The 16,680-nt window shown below is 51.2% G+C and overlaps 1 protein-coding gene across 5 annotated transcripts in view; it reads left to right on the top strand.

The window, feature by feature from the left end:
- The window catches only part of PLXNA2 (plexin A2), a 217,226-nt gene that overhangs the window by 8,544 nt on the left and 192,002 nt on the right, over window positions 1-16,680 (top strand). Inside the window, exon 2 of one of the 5 annotated variants that reach the window (XM_089909135.1) lies at window positions 15,081-15,301. The exons of 3 other annotated variants lie outside the window; for them this stretch is intronic. The gene's annotated coding sequence lies outside the window, so the exon portion shown is untranslated. One more of the 5 variants, XM_089909141.1, reaches the window with a different exon arrangement.

The raw sequence follows: 16,680 nt of genomic DNA, 5'->3' as shown, positions 1-16,680 counted from the left end.
CCTCAGTTTCTTCATCTGTACAGTGGGAATGAATGCTTTCCGTGACTCCCCAGGCGCCCTCAGTTGCCCTTGTTTCTGAAGCCGTGCATGGGAAGACAGTGTTTGGGCATTTGGAAAAATGACAATTGTTGCAAATGTGTAAAATTATTCTAAAATTTAGAGCAGGAGTACAGCCAAGCTAGGGGTGTTTTTCTTCTCTCTCTCTCTCTGTCTCTGAATTTGTTTGGAATTTTCTAAGAAAAAATAAGATTTTTATTTAAAGAAAATCTGTGTGCCAAAGGTTTTGATATGTAAAAATAGATGAAGGGCTAAAGATTCAGTGAAGACTGGAAACTGAGAGGAAAACCAATGGTGATCCTGGCACTGGGGCCACATGCATGGTTTGGGGTTAGCACTAACCAGTGGGGCTGGAGTTTGAATTCTGAATTTGCTACCCTTGGGGTTTTGCTGCCTTCAAGTCTAAGAGGAGAGATGAATGATACTGTCACAGAACTGGTAAGCTGCCATTTTTCTGGGAGTCAGCCTCCCATGGCAGGGCAAGGGGCGGAGCTGACGGACCCCTAGCTGCCTGCCTGCAAAAAGCTTACATCTCTCTGCAGAGAGAGCTCCTAGGAGTATGGATATGAATGGGATGGACACAGCATGAAAAGCATCAGCAGGAACTGGGGCCAGAGCCCCAGCTGGACCCTGGAGCTCAGGGATTAGATCCTTGGCCACCGCTGACCCCTGGGCAGAACATAGCAAGATGTCTGGGGAGAAGCATCAGCTATCTTGTGCTAGCCCAAGAAACTCCCCCAGGCCCTCCCTGCTGCAGCACAGAGCCTTGTCCCTTGTTGGAAGCACAGAGCATGGGAAGGGGGCAATGAGAGGAGGGGAGCCCTGTGCCTTAGACAGCACTGTCCAAGAGCCAGCGGTGGAAAATGAGTGTGACAAGATGCCTTGAGTTTCTTTTCTAGAATATTATGAAGAAAACAGTTTGAATTACAAAAGAATGGGTGTTATATGTAGAAAACTTGAGAAATGTTTCTGAGGATTTGATAACAGCTTTACCCAGGCCCACATCATAGATGCGGCAGCCGAGTCCAGCCTGGGAGAGTAGACTGCCCTGCGTCACACGGTGAGTGGCCAGTCACGGTGTCCACCTGTGAGGAGGTCTGTTTGCCCCGGCCTGGCCCAGCACACTCTCTCCACCTGCCCATGTAGCCACCTTCTCTTTCCATTCTCTCATTCCCCAACCCTGTGCTCAGCGCTGTCCCCATCTCTCTCCCTTGGGTTTGAGCGGGCGTCCCCGAGAAGTGACCTCTCCCCTGCTCTGCCAGTCCGCCGGCCCTAGGACACCCCCATCCCTCTCTGTGGCGCCGGGCAGTGTGTAGAAAGGCCCCCCTGCCTTAAGTAGCTCCAGCCAGCTTTCCTCCATCCACCGCAGGCCTTGCTCTTTTCAGAGTCAATGGCCCTGGCAAAGCCCAGCCACCCCTCCCTCCCCAGAGGCAGCGTGGGTACTGCTTGTGTGGCGGTCTCTATAGGCTCTGCATTCACAAGTTGAAGAGGGTGAGACAATGACCCGAGCAGCCGCCTGCAGACTGCTGGCTGGGAGGCTGCCAGAGCGGGAGGTGGGAGCCTGGGCCGGCCAGGGTTTGCCTACCACGCACCTGCGAGCTTTCTCAGGCAGCCGTGGCTGACCCAGAGGAGATACGAGGCGGAATTGGGATCCAGAGGACCTGGTCCAGGCCGCCTGATTGGCTTCTACCACAAGCCCCCAGCCTCCTTGGCCAAGGTTTCCGCCAGGCCTGGAGGAAATAGCAGGGCCCTGGCTCCTGAGGGCCATTTGTGGCCTGAGGACAGGAAGAGGCAGGACACCTGTCCAGGTGGAGACAAAGAGGCCACTTCACCAGGAGCCTGCCCAGGCAGAAGAAAGGTCCTGTACATTACTTGCAAGGAGATTGGAGTTGGCATAACATGATTTACTTTGCACACATGTTTATTGAATATCTACTATGTGGCAAGTATTATGGGAGGGAGGCCAGTGGCTATCGTGGCTCTTGAGAACCTTCCAGTGTGGCAAGGGGAAAAGGGGATACACACCAATAATGGTCATGCAAGTTAAGCGTTGCAGGAACCCAGGAGAGAGAGATTAACCAGAGCCATGCAACCCAGAAGGGGCCGTCTAGGGAGGGAATGGGCTCTACATCATTTGGGGAATTCAAGCAGAGATTGGAAGACGATGACCAGGTCTCAAGAAGGGATTCCCGTGTGGAAAGTATAAGAGGGATGGCTGAGGTCCCCACCCACGTCCCAGTCCTCTAACCTTGAGTCTTTCTGTTTGCTGCTCAGTGAATTCAGTGGAGGAAAAGGCTCTTTTGAGAAGTGAGGATGAGTGTCAGGTCCGTGAGAATGACCCGCAGCTGCAGGCCTAAATTCCACAGTAAACAGAGCTGGTTCTCACACCTTCATCCCCGTGACTCCCCTCAGAGCGGGGTGCCAGGAAGGCTGGGCTGGGATAAGCCCTGGCCTCCCCTGGAGCCAGAATTGTCCTAATCATGTTAAAATGAGCTCTCGGTCTACAAGCAGGGGCAGACCCGCGTGCGCTGAGACTTGGTCAGCTCTCTGCCTGCAGAGCTCTAACTTCTAATCATTGTCATAAACAGGACGGAGGCAGCTGCTCCCTCCAGTCTATTATCAGCTTGGTCGGAGACAGAGAAATTTAAATGGCAGCGAGATGCTTAGCAGAGCAACAAAAAGTCGGTGTTAAAAATAAAGAAAGCGAGACAGCTTGTTTCATCGAAATAGAAGGGTTATTAAACAGCCCTAAATTAATCAGTGATCTGCCAGGGTTGGGAATCAGAGCGCCGCAGAGCCAGGGTAGAGAGCTGGGAGAAGATGGGGGACAGCAAGTTAGAGGCAGGTAGGAGCTGCCTGCGATCTCAGGCCAAGCTGCAGGGATTGTGGAAGCAAGGTCTTCAGAAGGGGAGTCGGCAAATAGTTTTCTGCGCCACTGATAAGAGCAGGTTGGGTGGGGAGGGGATTTTGGTAGCCCAGCCTCTCCCCCTACAAAGCCCTGCTTCTGGTTTCTTTCCATCTGCCACCACCCATGCCAGCCCTTGGGCCATCTCCAGTCCTCAGCTCCTCCCCAGGGCTGGGCAGGAGCTAAGTGGCATCTGGTGGAGGGCCACAAGCTCCCAGCCTGTCTTCTTCCTCTCTCGCAGGGTGTCCCCAAGAACTCAAGCCTGAGTTGAGCTCCTTGCACTGCACTCCCGTTCTGAAAGAGTGCGGACAGTATATCCCAAGTATGGCCAGAGCCTGGCTTGCCTGTAGGGAGGCTGATCTCTGGAGTCAGGGGTCTGTCCTTGGTGATATCACTTGGACTCCAGCCAGAAGGGCAGCAGGGAGACAGGTGTAACTCCAGGAGCCCCAAGTCCAAGGCCCACTTCCACATCAGGTACCTTCTCCAAAATATTTCACCTCAGGCCTACCTAAGTCTCACCGGTGAAGTGGTGATGCTGACCTGTTCTCTCCCTCATAGGCTTGCATATGGGGTACATTAATGGGATAACATACATTTAGTCAACTATAAGATCGCTGCACAAATGCTAGTTTATACTACAGCGGGGTCCCTTGGAGACTCAGGACAAAACATCAAAAAGACTTCCCAGAGGGCATGACAGGGGTCTGGGGGAAGCGGACTTGCTGGTACCTGGGCGGAGCCACGGGAGGGGAGACCGGCCAAGCACATCCCTGAGCACTTGTGCTCCCGCCAGGCTGGGCAGCAAGTTGGATCTTGAATCAATCACTCCAGGAGCATTTTCTTTGCTCTTTGACCTCAACATTCTTTCTCCTCCCGCCTCCCAGCCTCCTGCTTCCCTCCTGGCTGTTTACCCTTTTCCAGGCTCCTCTCTCACACCCCATTCATCATCGGGGGCCAGACCCTCACTCGAAAAGTCTCTCATCTCCCGCCCAGGTGGCCGCATGCTACATGGGCCTGCGTCTCCCCCTCTCCCCCGCAGCACATTCTTCTCCTGGGGTCAGCTTCCCCGATAATTGTGCCCTCCGCTTCTCCCCCAGTAAAGCCGCAAGGGCCTGAAAAGTCTCTTCTTGCCTCCCTGCTCACCCAGGTGCTAAGGGTCCTTCAGGCCAATGTACTACATTTTGGCACAGACAAGCCCCATAAGTGGACACACCTCTGCCCAGAGTGCCAGCCGCCCCAAAGTCTCCATGTGTCTCTTTTAACCAGCGCCACCCGCAGTTCCCTTGCTCCATTGAGTGTGTGCAAGTGTGAACATGCCTGTTACTTAAGAGAGGCTGCTTGACAGCTCAGGATCTTTTCTGCAAAAGCTCAGAGTCTCAGACAAAGAGAGAAAAATAACAGAAACTGAAGGTGGGAAGGTACAGGGTGGGGACACAGCCTGCTTAAGAAGCTTCCTTATAAAAAGGAGTTACAGCTTTTTTTTCGAAGGGAGGCTGTTGATTCAGAAAAACCCCAGAATGGGACTTCCGTGATGGTGCAGTGGTTAAGAATCTGCCTGCCAGTGCAGGGGACACAGGTTCAATCCCTGGTCTGGGAAGATCCCACGTGCCACGGAGCGACTAAGCCCGTGCACCACAGCTACTGAGCCTGCGCTCTAGAGCCCATGAGCCACAACTACTGAGCCTACGTGCCACAACTACTGAAGCCCACGCACCTAGAGCCCATGCTCCACAACAAGAGAAGCCACCGCAATGAGAAGCCCGTGCACCACAACGAAGAGTAGCCCCCACTCGCCGCAACTAGAGAAAGCCCACGTGCAGCATTGAAGACCCAACGCAACCAAAATATTAATTAATTAATTAATTAAAAAGAAAAGCCCCAGAAAGAAGAAGAGGTAGGGAAGATGGCAGAGAGGAATTTCATCTGACGTGCTGACCAAACCCAGAGGAAGAGCCCCCCAGAATGTGGAGCTCAGCCCGTACGAACAGTTCTCAGCATCTCCTCGTCCTATGGGCCAGCTTTTCTCTCTTCTCCTTTCCTTCCTCTTTCCTTCCAGGGGCACCTGGATAAATCACCCAGAGTGGCAGAAGTGGCCTTAAATCACTCTCAGGGCTCTGAGAGGAGGGGGTGTGCCCCGGGTAGCATGGGGCCCCGGGGGACTGGAGGAATGGCTGCTTGGGACCGGCAGCACCCAGTTTCTCCCCAGAAGCCTGGGTCTGGGGAGCTGGGAGCTGGGTCCCCAAGCTCCACGCACAAGAACCACCCCGTCACCTGGCTGAAACAGAGCCTCACTTGTCGTCGCCACCATCCAGGGCAGACACTGTTGCCAAGGAGATGATGCCCTTGTACAGTGTTTCTCCAAAAACAGAAATAAGAGTAACTGGTGTTTATTCAAAACTGTGGAGTTTACAAAACACTTTCACATCTCTTTTCTCATCAGTTCTCACCAAAACCCTGTGCGGTGGCCTTTTACAGCTGAGGAAACTAAGACTCCAAACGGTTAAATAACATGTTCAAGGTCAGGGAACTAGTAAGTGGTAGAGCAAGACTTGCGCCCAGGTCTGCCTCCAAAGCCTCTGCATCCGCTGCCCGGCAACATGTGTCACGGCGAGTTTGACCTCCTCATAGGACAGCCCTGCTCCGAAACCTTCCTGGAGGGATCTCACCCCACCCACTCTGCTTTTGATCACTTTATGTTGTCCATTTATGATTATGTGCTTTTCATGTGATCGATGATAGCGTATGCTTCACGGCTTCTTGCCAAGACATTTCCTGCACCAACCCTGTCTGCATGGGGCATTCTTCATAGGAGAGCTGGCATCTTCTCACTCTTCTCCATCCTTCTCCCCACCTTATCCACCTAGCCAATGACATTTGCTCTTCACCCAGTGGGCTCAAGATGAACAACACAGCCAGGATCCTTCCCAAATGGTTCACTCCCTTCTTCACTACCTCCCAAAGATCAGTTATGACAAATCATTGAGCCAAGTGTATTTCAGCCATGGCTTAGAGAAGCCTAGCAGGTGAGAAAACCATATGAGCATCCCCCCTTCCCTCTCCCCTGCTCTCCATGATTCAGACTGAGTGCAGTACTGAGTAAAGGCATCATGCTACCCCTGTACAGGATGCCAAAGATGCCCTCAAAGAGCCTCTACTGCAATGGGAAGATAGGATAGTCACATGAAAAAGAGAGCCTACACTACCATGCAATCAATGTGTGCTAGAAATAGCAATTTTTGACTTTGGAGTAAAGACAGGGGTTGGGGACAGGGAGCGCCTAGAGGCTTCCTGAGGTTTTGAAGAATGGACAGGGTTTAGACAGGCAAAGAAGAAAGTGGAGATGGGCATTCCAGGGTGAGGGGACCACAGAGATAAAACCGTGTGAGGTGTTTCGGGGACTCGGCAAATGAACCAGTTTGTTAAGAGTGGGGTCACCCGGGAAGAGGTAGGAAGGGAGGCCTGAGAAAGACAGAAGAGCCAGCTTGGGAGGACTTGAACTTGGGCACTGAGCAGTCCCGAGTCTGTCTGGGCAACAGCAGGGAGCCAAGGAAGGTGTTTTCTAGGTGGATACCATACTTTGGCCCTATGCCTGGCAAAGTTAGTCAAAGGTAGTCCTCTGACACACAAGAAATGAAGCAGTACGAGGCACACCTTGCAGGAAATCTATGGCTGAATCTTAGAGGCCAATGGCCTTCACTGGGGTCCATCACAGTGGAAGACCTGGATGGTGACTGTGACTGTCTTACATGCACATTTTCAGGGAGGCAACACCAGGCTTGCTAGTAAAGAGGACCACTCTTTTGAACTTGGGGGAATCCCAACTTCTGGAAACAGCGTTAAAAAATGCACCTTGATCTGGCACTAATGGCTGCTCTCCCTGACGCAAGGACAAGGCAGCAGCAATGGGGAGTGCCCCTTGTCCCTAGAGCCTTTCAGTGGCTGCCATGGGGCAGAAAGCATGAGGGTCTGCAAGAGAAACAGGAAGTGCTCTCACCTGGGGACTGCTGGGGGCCATTAAAATTCTTCTTCAAGAGGAGAAAGATAGGACAGCTTCCTGGAAAGTAAGTGGCGTTTAGGGCCATTCCACAGCCTGAGAGCTGGGATAAATGTCTAGGGCTTTGGTTTTTTACTCCCCCCTCCTTTTTCTTCCTCCCCCTTCCCCCCCACTGGTGAGAATTGGAGCCGTGTCACTATTCTTTGAAAACATTGCAGTTAATGACAGCATGATATGCCGTTATTTGGAGTAACTGTAATTTATTTAACCCCTTAGTTGGGTACTTTCTACCCTGTTTCCTGCTCTCCTGCCCCATTTCTATCTCAGAGTCCTTAGCTCTTCCTTGTACAGTAAGCATTGGGTGAGAAGGCAGGAGAGATACTTCCAGGCTCCTTGGAAAGATCATGTGGAATTTCCCTGAAAGGTGACTGCCAGCCAGCAAACCTCTTGCCACAAAACACCCATGGACTCCACCTTGTAATGGATAACTCAGCCCTGGCCACCTCCATCCTCAGCCCTGCTTCTTTACCAAAATAAAATGGGAGCCTCAAGTCTTGACTTTAAAGTAAAGTACTTGCCAAGTCTTACTTAAAGTTCTCATGAGTCTTCCCAGATTAGGGACAAGAGGGTTTGGTTGAAAAATAAATTCTAAATATCTAGGTGATGTGGAAGAGTGGGGAAAGCATGGGTGTCAGAAAGTTCTGCTTCCTAGCAGAAGGATGCTAGTTACTCAACCTCCCTGAGATTCCATTTTTTTCATCTGTGAAATGGGGAGAATAATACCCATCTTGCGGAATAATCACAAAATTACCCGTTGCGTATGCAAAGAATCTAGCAGTGTGCCATATAGCAGGTGGTTAATAATTAATAATAATGATAGCTGCTCCTCTTTATTATTTTTGTCATGGAACACAAATGGAAATTGCTATCATTATGCTATGCATGACCCTTCTGGTATGAGGTCTTCTAACGTAAATTTGGACTTGATTTAGCAAAGCTAGATCCCCACTTTTATTCCTTTGCCAGACTTTGGAAGGAGCCTGAAAACTCCCCTTCCTATCCTTTAATCCCATAAAGCCTACCAGCAGAGCAACCCCATCACGAGGATGGTATGCGTATGGTCTGGCTACAGTCAGGGGACAAGTGGGGTGACCTTTCTAGGGGCCCCGTAGAGCAGAGGGCAGGCGTGCCCCCAGTGCCCACAGCTTGGAGCCTCAGAGCCCTGCTAAGTCGCAGAAATTCTTTCTGCCCCAGGGGTGAGGTAGTCACGGCAAGGCTGGGCTGCACCATCCCCTAGAGGGGGTTGAAGAGGGCAGAGCCCACGGAAGGAGGAGGGGGGCGAGGTGACGGGCCGGCAGCTGCTTGAAATTGATTGCTCTTGTAGTTTAGTTTATACCATGGGCCCTCTCCGCGCTGCCCGGGTGGCGACCTTTAGATAATAAAGGGAATTCTGGGAGATTTCTGACAGGCCCGTGACATATGGGGCAGGTCTGCAGGGTCAGGCGGTGTATCTCCCTGCTCCCGGCCCCAGGGTAATGAATCTTGTTTTGACTTGGCCAAGCCAACCCAGCCAGCACCCCAGAAAGGAGCCCAGACCCTCCCCTCTGCAACCCTTCAAATAAGCGCCTGTCTTTGGAACCCTTCATAATTCAGGGAGACAACTCCAAACTTTTATAGCCTGTGAGAGGAGAAGACAAACACTGGATGTTTTGCTGAGGCCCTGGGAGAGCTGGTGTGGTTTCCAGGGCTTGAGCAGAGCCCACTGGGAGACCTGGGGAAAAAAAGCCACCAGAAAACCCTCCCTGATGTGAAGAGGCAGTGGTCCCTGGACAGGGCAGAGAAGGAGCTGGGGTGGGAATGGAGGGCGATGATGGCTCCCTGGGAGTCACAGAATATCCCCTGTGTCCTTGGGGTCTGGCAGGTGACACATGGACTCTTCTGGGCAGCAGGAGGAGGGGGCAGGGAAGCAAGATGGATAGGAACTCTCTGCAGGCCGAGCACGAGAGGTGAGAGGCTGGCAAAACCCAGTTCTAGTCCCACCGGGGCCAGAGCTGGGAGAGACAGAACAAGTGCATTCTCGGGGCCACTGTGTTTAGCTGGGTGGAAGGGGAAGCAAAGAGATGTTGAGAGATCTACACCTCGAAGTGTGTTGGCCCTGTGATGGCTTCTACCCAACCCCGCGCCACAAACACCCGTTTCTTTCAAGGAACAATTCCCAAGCCAAGATGGTGGAATGCATCACTCCTCCCAGCTACATTAGTTTGCTAGGGCTGCTGTCACCAAGTACCACCAACTGGGTGGCTTAAACACCAGGAGTTAATTGCCTCACAGTCTGGAGGCCAGAAGTCCAGGTGTGGTTCCTTCTCATGGTTGTGAGGGAAGGGTCTGTCCCAGGCCTCTCTCCTTGGCTTGCAGATGGCCGTCTTCTCCTTGTGTCTCTTCACATGTCTTCCCTCCATGCCTATCTGTCTCTGTGTCCAAATGTCCCCTTTTTATAAAGACACTGGTACATTTGGATTAGGGCCCACCCTAATTATCTCATATTAATTTAATTACCTCTATAAAGACCCTGTCTCCAAATACAGCCATGCTGAGGTTGCAGGGCTTAAGGCTTCAACATATGAATTTGGAGGGTGCATGAGAGCAGGAGTGCCTTGCCCACCGTGCCATCTGAGACACAGAGGCCCCATCTCTGTCATGCACTCACGTGGGATGCAAGGGCCTTGCTTCCACCACATGCCTGAGAAGAAAGCCACACACAGTGGCTCGGTCAGCAGCCCTCTCACCACCTGGAATACGGGTTCTTCCCTTACTGCTGATCAATGTTAGGGCCTCCCCAAATTTCCTTCACTTAGTCCTTGGTTATTGGAGATCGGATCTGATTTATCCACCTGTGGGGAAAAAAATTGCACGGAAGGACAAGCAGGGGATCTCCCTTCTCATGGTGAGGGAAGTGACTGTGTAGATGTTGTTACCAAAAGTTGCCTGGACATACCGTGGGGGGATGCGGGAGGGGTGGGGAGCATTGTATCGTCTATTGCACTTTCTCAGGAAAGATGCCAAGAGGCCATGTAGGCAGAGGCCCGTTTTCCTCCTCTGTCATCCCTCACCTCCCTTCTCTCTCGCTCTGGGGCGAGGTGTAGCCACTTAGCTTCACATAACAGCACTGAGTCTGGGGAAAAAAATGACATTCGATTAATGAAACAAACGCAGCTGGTATAGCAGTGACATCTAAATTGTTCCTTTGGTCCCGTTATTTTCTGTAGGAAATTCTCCCTCTGCCCACCCCCCCTCCCCTTTTCCCTTTAAATCGCGTGCATAAAATACGCTAATAACAATCTTGGTGTCTGTGCCTGAGTGACAGCTGAAATAAGAAAAAGACTAATCGTACCTCCTGCAGCCCTGTCACATGGAGATTAAATGAGTCTCTCTCCCACCCCCTCCCTCCCCACCACCACCTCTCTCTCTCAATCTCTCCCCTCTCTCTGGTCTCTTCTCAGTGAGCATCATGGGCATTTGAATAATATATTATAGACGCCATCAGGGTGACAGTGGGGGAAAAACTCAGCTCAAACCCATGATTACTCCTTCCATCTAATAATTATTTAAATACCAGATAACTCCTTTCACTCTAATTGAGGCCTTCCAGCTGTCGGTGTTACCCGCGGCCTCTGAGCTTGCCCTGGCATTCACCTTGTGCTACCCAACGTGCCTGGACTACCTCTGAGATCACTGTTTGACAGAGTGACACTTGGAATGTTTGCATGTACAACCCCAAAGATGACACTAGGATGGGTCCTTCAAGATTGTTCCATCCACAGGGGATGAGCTGGGGCCCCAGCCTTGTGCATTTAGACATTTTATCCTCATAGACTTTAATTCATAGAAATCCTATACCAAAGGCAGCCTCCTTGGGTCACTGGGACCAATCCCCTGCCTCTCAGTAAACATATTCCTCAACAGCTGTCAGGAAAATTCAATGTCAGAAAATTCCATAATCTCCTTGGCAGGATGCCCCAGGGATCCTCTCTAGATAGGATGTCCCCCTGGATATCTCACTCTAGTCCCTTCGGCTGCATTTCTAAGTCTTTGAGAAAAAGAAGGTGCCTGTGCTTGGATAACATCTGACCTGTCTATGGGGTTGTCTACAACCCAGAGGCATATGGTACAGGACATCTTAGCCCCCAAGTCACAGTATAGGTGCCATTCTTGTGTGTGACAACTGCCTGGACCTGCCTGGCCTGGAGGAGGTCATCCCCCCAACACAGAAGGGAGCCATTCTGGTGTCCCTTTCATTCCCCTGCCCCTTAATCTGCTCATCCTTGAGTCTGCCCTGCACACCACCTCCCTGTCCAGGCCCAGTGCCAGGCTCACTTCTGCCCATCAGGGGGCCACCACGATCAAAAGGCACCTTCTTTCCCCAAAACAGGGCAGCCTCGAGGCAGAACATAACTGACTCCCTGGACTCTTTCGCCTACAGCAGAGGAAGCAATGGACCTTTGGTCACAAGGTCTAGGTTCTGATGGAAGCCTGTCCCTGAGTCATGTTGGGTCACCTTGGACAATCTGTTTTCTTTCCATGGGCCTCAGTTTCTTCATTTAAAGAAAAAAGAAGTGGACTGGAGTAATTTTACAGTCTGCTTCAGCGCTGGACTTGAATTCCTGCTTTAAAGGTGCCACTAATTAGAAGGGAGAGCTGGGGGAGAAGATGGACCTTTCCCTGCCCTGGGAGAGGGAAGAGGTTGGGGTGAAGCCCAGGAACAGGTGCTAACTCCTCTGACTTCACAGCGCTCATTTTTTGTTTGTTTGTTTTATTGAAGTATAGTTGATTTACAATATTGTGTTAATTTCAGATGTACGGCAAAGAGATCCAGTTATATATATATATACTTTTTCAGATTCCTTTCCAGTATAGGTTATTACAAGATATTGAATATTGTTCCCTGTGTTTTACAGTAAATCCTATTTTATATATATTAGTAGTGTGTATCTGTTAATCCCATACTCCTAACTTGTCCTTCTTCCCCTCCTTTTTCCCTTTAGTAACCATAAACATGTTTTCTATGTCTGTGAGTATGTCTGTTTTGTATATGGATTGATTTACTTTTTAGATTCCAGATATAAGTGATATCATGTACTATGTGTCTTTCTCTCTCTGACTTACTTCACTTAGTGTGATGTTCCCTAGGTCCACCCACATTGCTGCAAGTGGCAATATTTCATTCTTCTTTATGGTTGAGTAATATTCCATTGTATATATGTACCACATCTTCTTTATCCATTCATCTGTTGATGGACACTTGGGTTGCTTCCATGCCTTGGCTGTTGTAAATAGTACACAGCCCTCATTCTCATACTTACCATATGGATCCTGGCTATGTCAGCCACCTAGTAGGTGCGGTTGTATTATTAGGCATGTTTTACTGTTATTGTTATGAAAACTGTCACAGCCGAGGTGGTGCTGGTGATGACAGTGCAGGTGGTGGTGATAATGATGGTGACAGTGATGACAGAATGATGGAAGATACTGATGTTGGAAGAGCTACAGATGGGTCCAAGAGTGGGAGCTCTACCATCATGAACTTTTACTCAGTTTAGCAAAATTGTATCCTGATCCTAACTCCTCTTCCTACCTCCTCCTCCTTCCTTTTGCAATAAGGGAGGCCAAGTAAGCATAGAGGCATATTCCCCCGGATCTCCTAAGCAAGGCCACAGAGAGGGTCACAGGAAGGAAAGACTCCGGCACTGAGCTGAGCTGGAAATGCCTAATTGTCGTTCCTTCCCTGCTCTGCCCCTGTTGCCTACAGCAGCTGATCAGGAAGGTATTAGATGCCTTCACTAGCTGTCACCAACACCTGCCTCCCGAATCCTGATCGGGGAGATGGTGTCACCAGGCCCTCCAGATAAAATATTTAGTGACACTTGCTTCCCAAAGAGGAAAGCGTGGCCTCTTCTCGGCATCAGGAATGCTTTGCGTGCTTCGCTGATAGGGCGAGCATCCCGGGGCAGCACGTCCTGGTTGGAGACTTGGGGTGGGGGAGAGGGAAACTGGTAGGAGGACAGCCACTCGGCAAGTCTGGCTCTTGAGAATGCATGTGACACAGTGACTTCATGAACTAGACGGAGAGAGGAGAAGGGACAGGAAGGAGGCATCGTTGAGAAAACCCCTGAGGTTGACACTAGCAGAAAACTGGGGTTAGGAGGAAATGCTAGGTCTACAAAGTCATAGGCGTGTGTTCACTGGCTTCTACCAAAGTCCTTCTAAGACCGACCACGGAATGGATGGAGATCAAGAGCTGGGAATATTGAGAAATAAATTATTACTGATAAAGGCTAATGTATCTTGAACACTTATAACAGACCAGGCATTGTTCTAAGTGCTTTATATGTATTAAAGGACTTCATCATAATAATCCTATGAGGTAGATGCTAATCTCATTATATATAAATTGTGAGATAGCATCAGAGAATGGCTAAGTACCCTGACCAAGTTTACACTGCTATTATTGCCTCTGAATCCAAGCATCTAAGTTCAGAGCTCATGAGTCTAACCATTACACCACATTGCCTCTCGTCAGAGGTTCAGAGGTGGGTGCCCTTCCCCCTTACTCTAAATTCAGACAGGAGGCTTGATCCTTGCCAGCTGGGCCCTGCTTTGGAAGAGCTACCTGATAGCATCAGCCTTGGCATGGAAAGCCAGGGGCTCTCAACTTGCTGTTGAAGTCAGTTGTCTTTGTGAATTCCAAGGTGGAATGCAAGCCTCCCCTGCCACCCCTGCACCGCAAGAGACCACGTCTCCTCTTGACCCTGACGCACTAGTGCCTACTGCTCCCAAGTGGGTGATCTTTGAGTGCCACGGAATGAATCTGCGTGGCCGGTCACCAGGAGCAGTCTGTCCCAGGGTAGATGCTGATTGAGGGGTGAGAGGAAAATAGCCCAGTTATTGGTCTGTTGAGAACTCTGAACTTAACCAGCCTTACCCAGTAGGACAAAAGAACCTCAGCTGCCATTGCAGTCATAGACTCTAGAAGCTGAAGCAGACAAGTCTCAAGGTATCATTTTGTCTGAATGAAGAAATCTTAAGAACTGGTTAATTCTAACATCCTTGATTTTAAGATCAAGAAATAGGCTCAGGTCGATGCTAGACCGGTCTAAAGCTATACAACTCATGGGTGACACAGGCAGGATATGAATCCGGGGCTCGCCGAGTCCCTCACTCTTCCTCCTGCCCCATGACTCCATGCCTTCTAGCCACCAGGCCAATTTTGCCATTCATACTTCAACCCTCAGGATCCTGTACCTCCGCCGGGCTCCCTGCAGGCTGCAGAGAGGCTGTGTTGGGACTTGTGCAGTAGTGTGCTAGAGACGATCACCTTGGATCTATCCCCCTTCCTCTGACTCATGCTTCCCAGTCTGTGCCCCTTCACTGGGCCAGGGAGGGGGATCAAAGGTCTGCCCACAGTGTTCATTCCCATGGAAAGGAAGAATACGAGCAAAAAGAGAAGTCAGGAGGTCTGGCGGGATTCCTGAAGTGCAGTCTCCTGGGGAGGCTTCAGTGATAATAATAACTCCATAAGTTAAGCATTCACTGAGTGCCAGCTCCCATGCTAAGAGGTTTCCCCGCGTTATCTCATTTACTCTGATGACAACTCGAGGGGCTGGTGCTGTAATTATCCCATCCTACCAGAAAAGAGGGATGAGACTGGACTTGCCCAAGGTCCCAAATTTCTTCCCCAATTCTGCCTAACAACAAAAGCCACTCACTGTTTATTCAAACTGTGTCTCTGGAGAATATCGGGCAGGGAGGTGAGATAGTTGATCTTAACCTCACAATCGTGTCCTTTGGTGTCACCTCTTCTACTGGGACCTTTTCCCTCTGTGCATGTACGTTCTGGGGGAGGTGGGGTGCACTGCCCACACACTCGATGCCAGGGTCTCACAGAGCACTGTCTAAAAGGCACATCGTGTGGTGATTAGAATCCTCACGGCTCCTCGGGGACACAGAGCCCTCCACCTGTAGTCAAAGGAGCTCTCCTAGCCAGAGACAGGGGCACGCACAGCCCAGCCTCCTGCCGTTCCCTGTCCAGCTGGAGAATGTGAGGATTCTGTTATTTCCTTTCCACAGCTCCTCTTGAGGAATTCACGTCCTGCTACTGGCCCCAGGACATAGCTAAAAATAACCTCCAAACCGAAAGCTCTGTCTGTCGGGAGGCTTTACCGGTGAGCACGTGGGGCCGGAAGGGCTGTGTCAGAGTCTCTGAGGTCAGCCTGGGCCTCATGCCGCTGTCGCCTCCCTCTTTCCAAGGAAGCCCGGGACCTGATGAGTCACACCAGAACAACACCCCGGTGAGGCCCGGTTGGAGGAGAGCCGTCAGGTGGGGCCTCCCTCTGGCACCATGATGGCTGTCAGGCGTGGGAGGCACAGTTGAGGAGGACAAGGGAGAGTTTCTAAAGACACAGAGCAAAAGCCATGTGGATCCTGCAGATGGCATCTGTTTTAATTCCAACCCAGTCTAGCCAGGTTGGGGGCGAAGGGACACAGGACTCTCCTAAGCCGCCTTGGAGCACATTCTTAATCCTTGGCTTGAGTGTTTCCACTCCTGCTGCCTCATCGCCCAGAGTTCTGTCTGGACTTGTCCGAGGAAGTTGTCAGGCACTCCGTCCAGCTGGAGAAAAGATCCCTCTGCTAGACAGCCTGCTGCCACCGCTGTCCCTCCCTCTCCATAGAAGTCAGGAGCAGCGCTGGCAGAGTGATGGGACAGGCTGCGCTCTCTACCCTCTGCCTAGGAGTCTAGAGAAGCTCTCGCAGGAACACCACCTTGCCCCTCTGGGCAGCTTCCTTGGAATAAGGAGGAAAAGCTGTGCAGCCTGGGGCTTGGGAGGGCAGAGAGGGAGGAAAGAAGTCGGGGCAGGGGACTGATGACGCTGGGGCAGGCAGCCTGAGGTCGGCCACACGGAGCCTTAAACAATCACAAGGCCCCAGCAGTGGCTACAATGAGCCTGACCTTCAACTTGCCTCCCTTTGCTCCTCTCCACATCTCCCAAACCCGGAACCCTTGCCCAGGTGGCTGAGACTCGACTCAGCCAGCCAGTCCCCGTGAGTAAGGAGGCCAACTCCCCCTGTGCTCCACCTGCAGAGAAGCAGAAGTGGAAGCAATTTCCCCAGGACCTGGCACCCCACTTACTGGGGAGGCAGGTGGCTGATGCCCTCCTGTCCCAAGGAGGAGGGGTGGGGGGTTGTCCGCCCTTCTCCCTGGGGCTCTGCAGGCTCCTGAACAGCACCTGTGGGGGATCCCAGTCCCACCTCACACTCCGAGCGAGTTTTAACCGCTAATGATCAGGGATTCTTCTTTCTAGAGAGGACGAGGTCAAGGGGCAGCGAGAGGCACTGTGATTCAGGATGACCAGCTCTCCTCCTTCCCTACAGGGGACAGAGCATGAAAGAGGAAGGAAGCCAGCAGTGTGAGGGGCTGGAAGTCTGAAATAAGAAGGAATTTTATTTGTGATATCAGACTCGGAATAGCTGCCTGGGAGAGCCTGGGAGAGGGCCTTGCTAACCAGCTTTCACAAGACAGGAGAGATTTCCACTGGACTGGGAGAGAACAGGAGGACAGACCCAGCGACTGGGTGGGGAAGTCTGGCTTTAGTTCCGACACCAGGATCAACTGGCTGGGTGAACTCAGCCGTTTAACCTCTCTGAGAGATAAAAACGATATCTGAAGAGG

The sequence above is a fragment of the Delphinapterus leucas genome, chromosome 1 (genome assembly GCF_059928025.1).
Source record: "Delphinapterus leucas isolate spDelLeu-1000000601 "Yukka" chromosome 1, BTC_Dleu_Yukka2, whole genome shotgun sequence".
In the NCBI taxonomy this organism is placed as follows: Eukaryota; Metazoa; Chordata; class Mammalia; order Artiodactyla; family Monodontidae; genus Delphinapterus; species Delphinapterus leucas.
The sequence above is the reverse complement of the archived record's forward strand: the minus strand, read 5'-3'. Positions and strand labels throughout refer to the sequence as shown.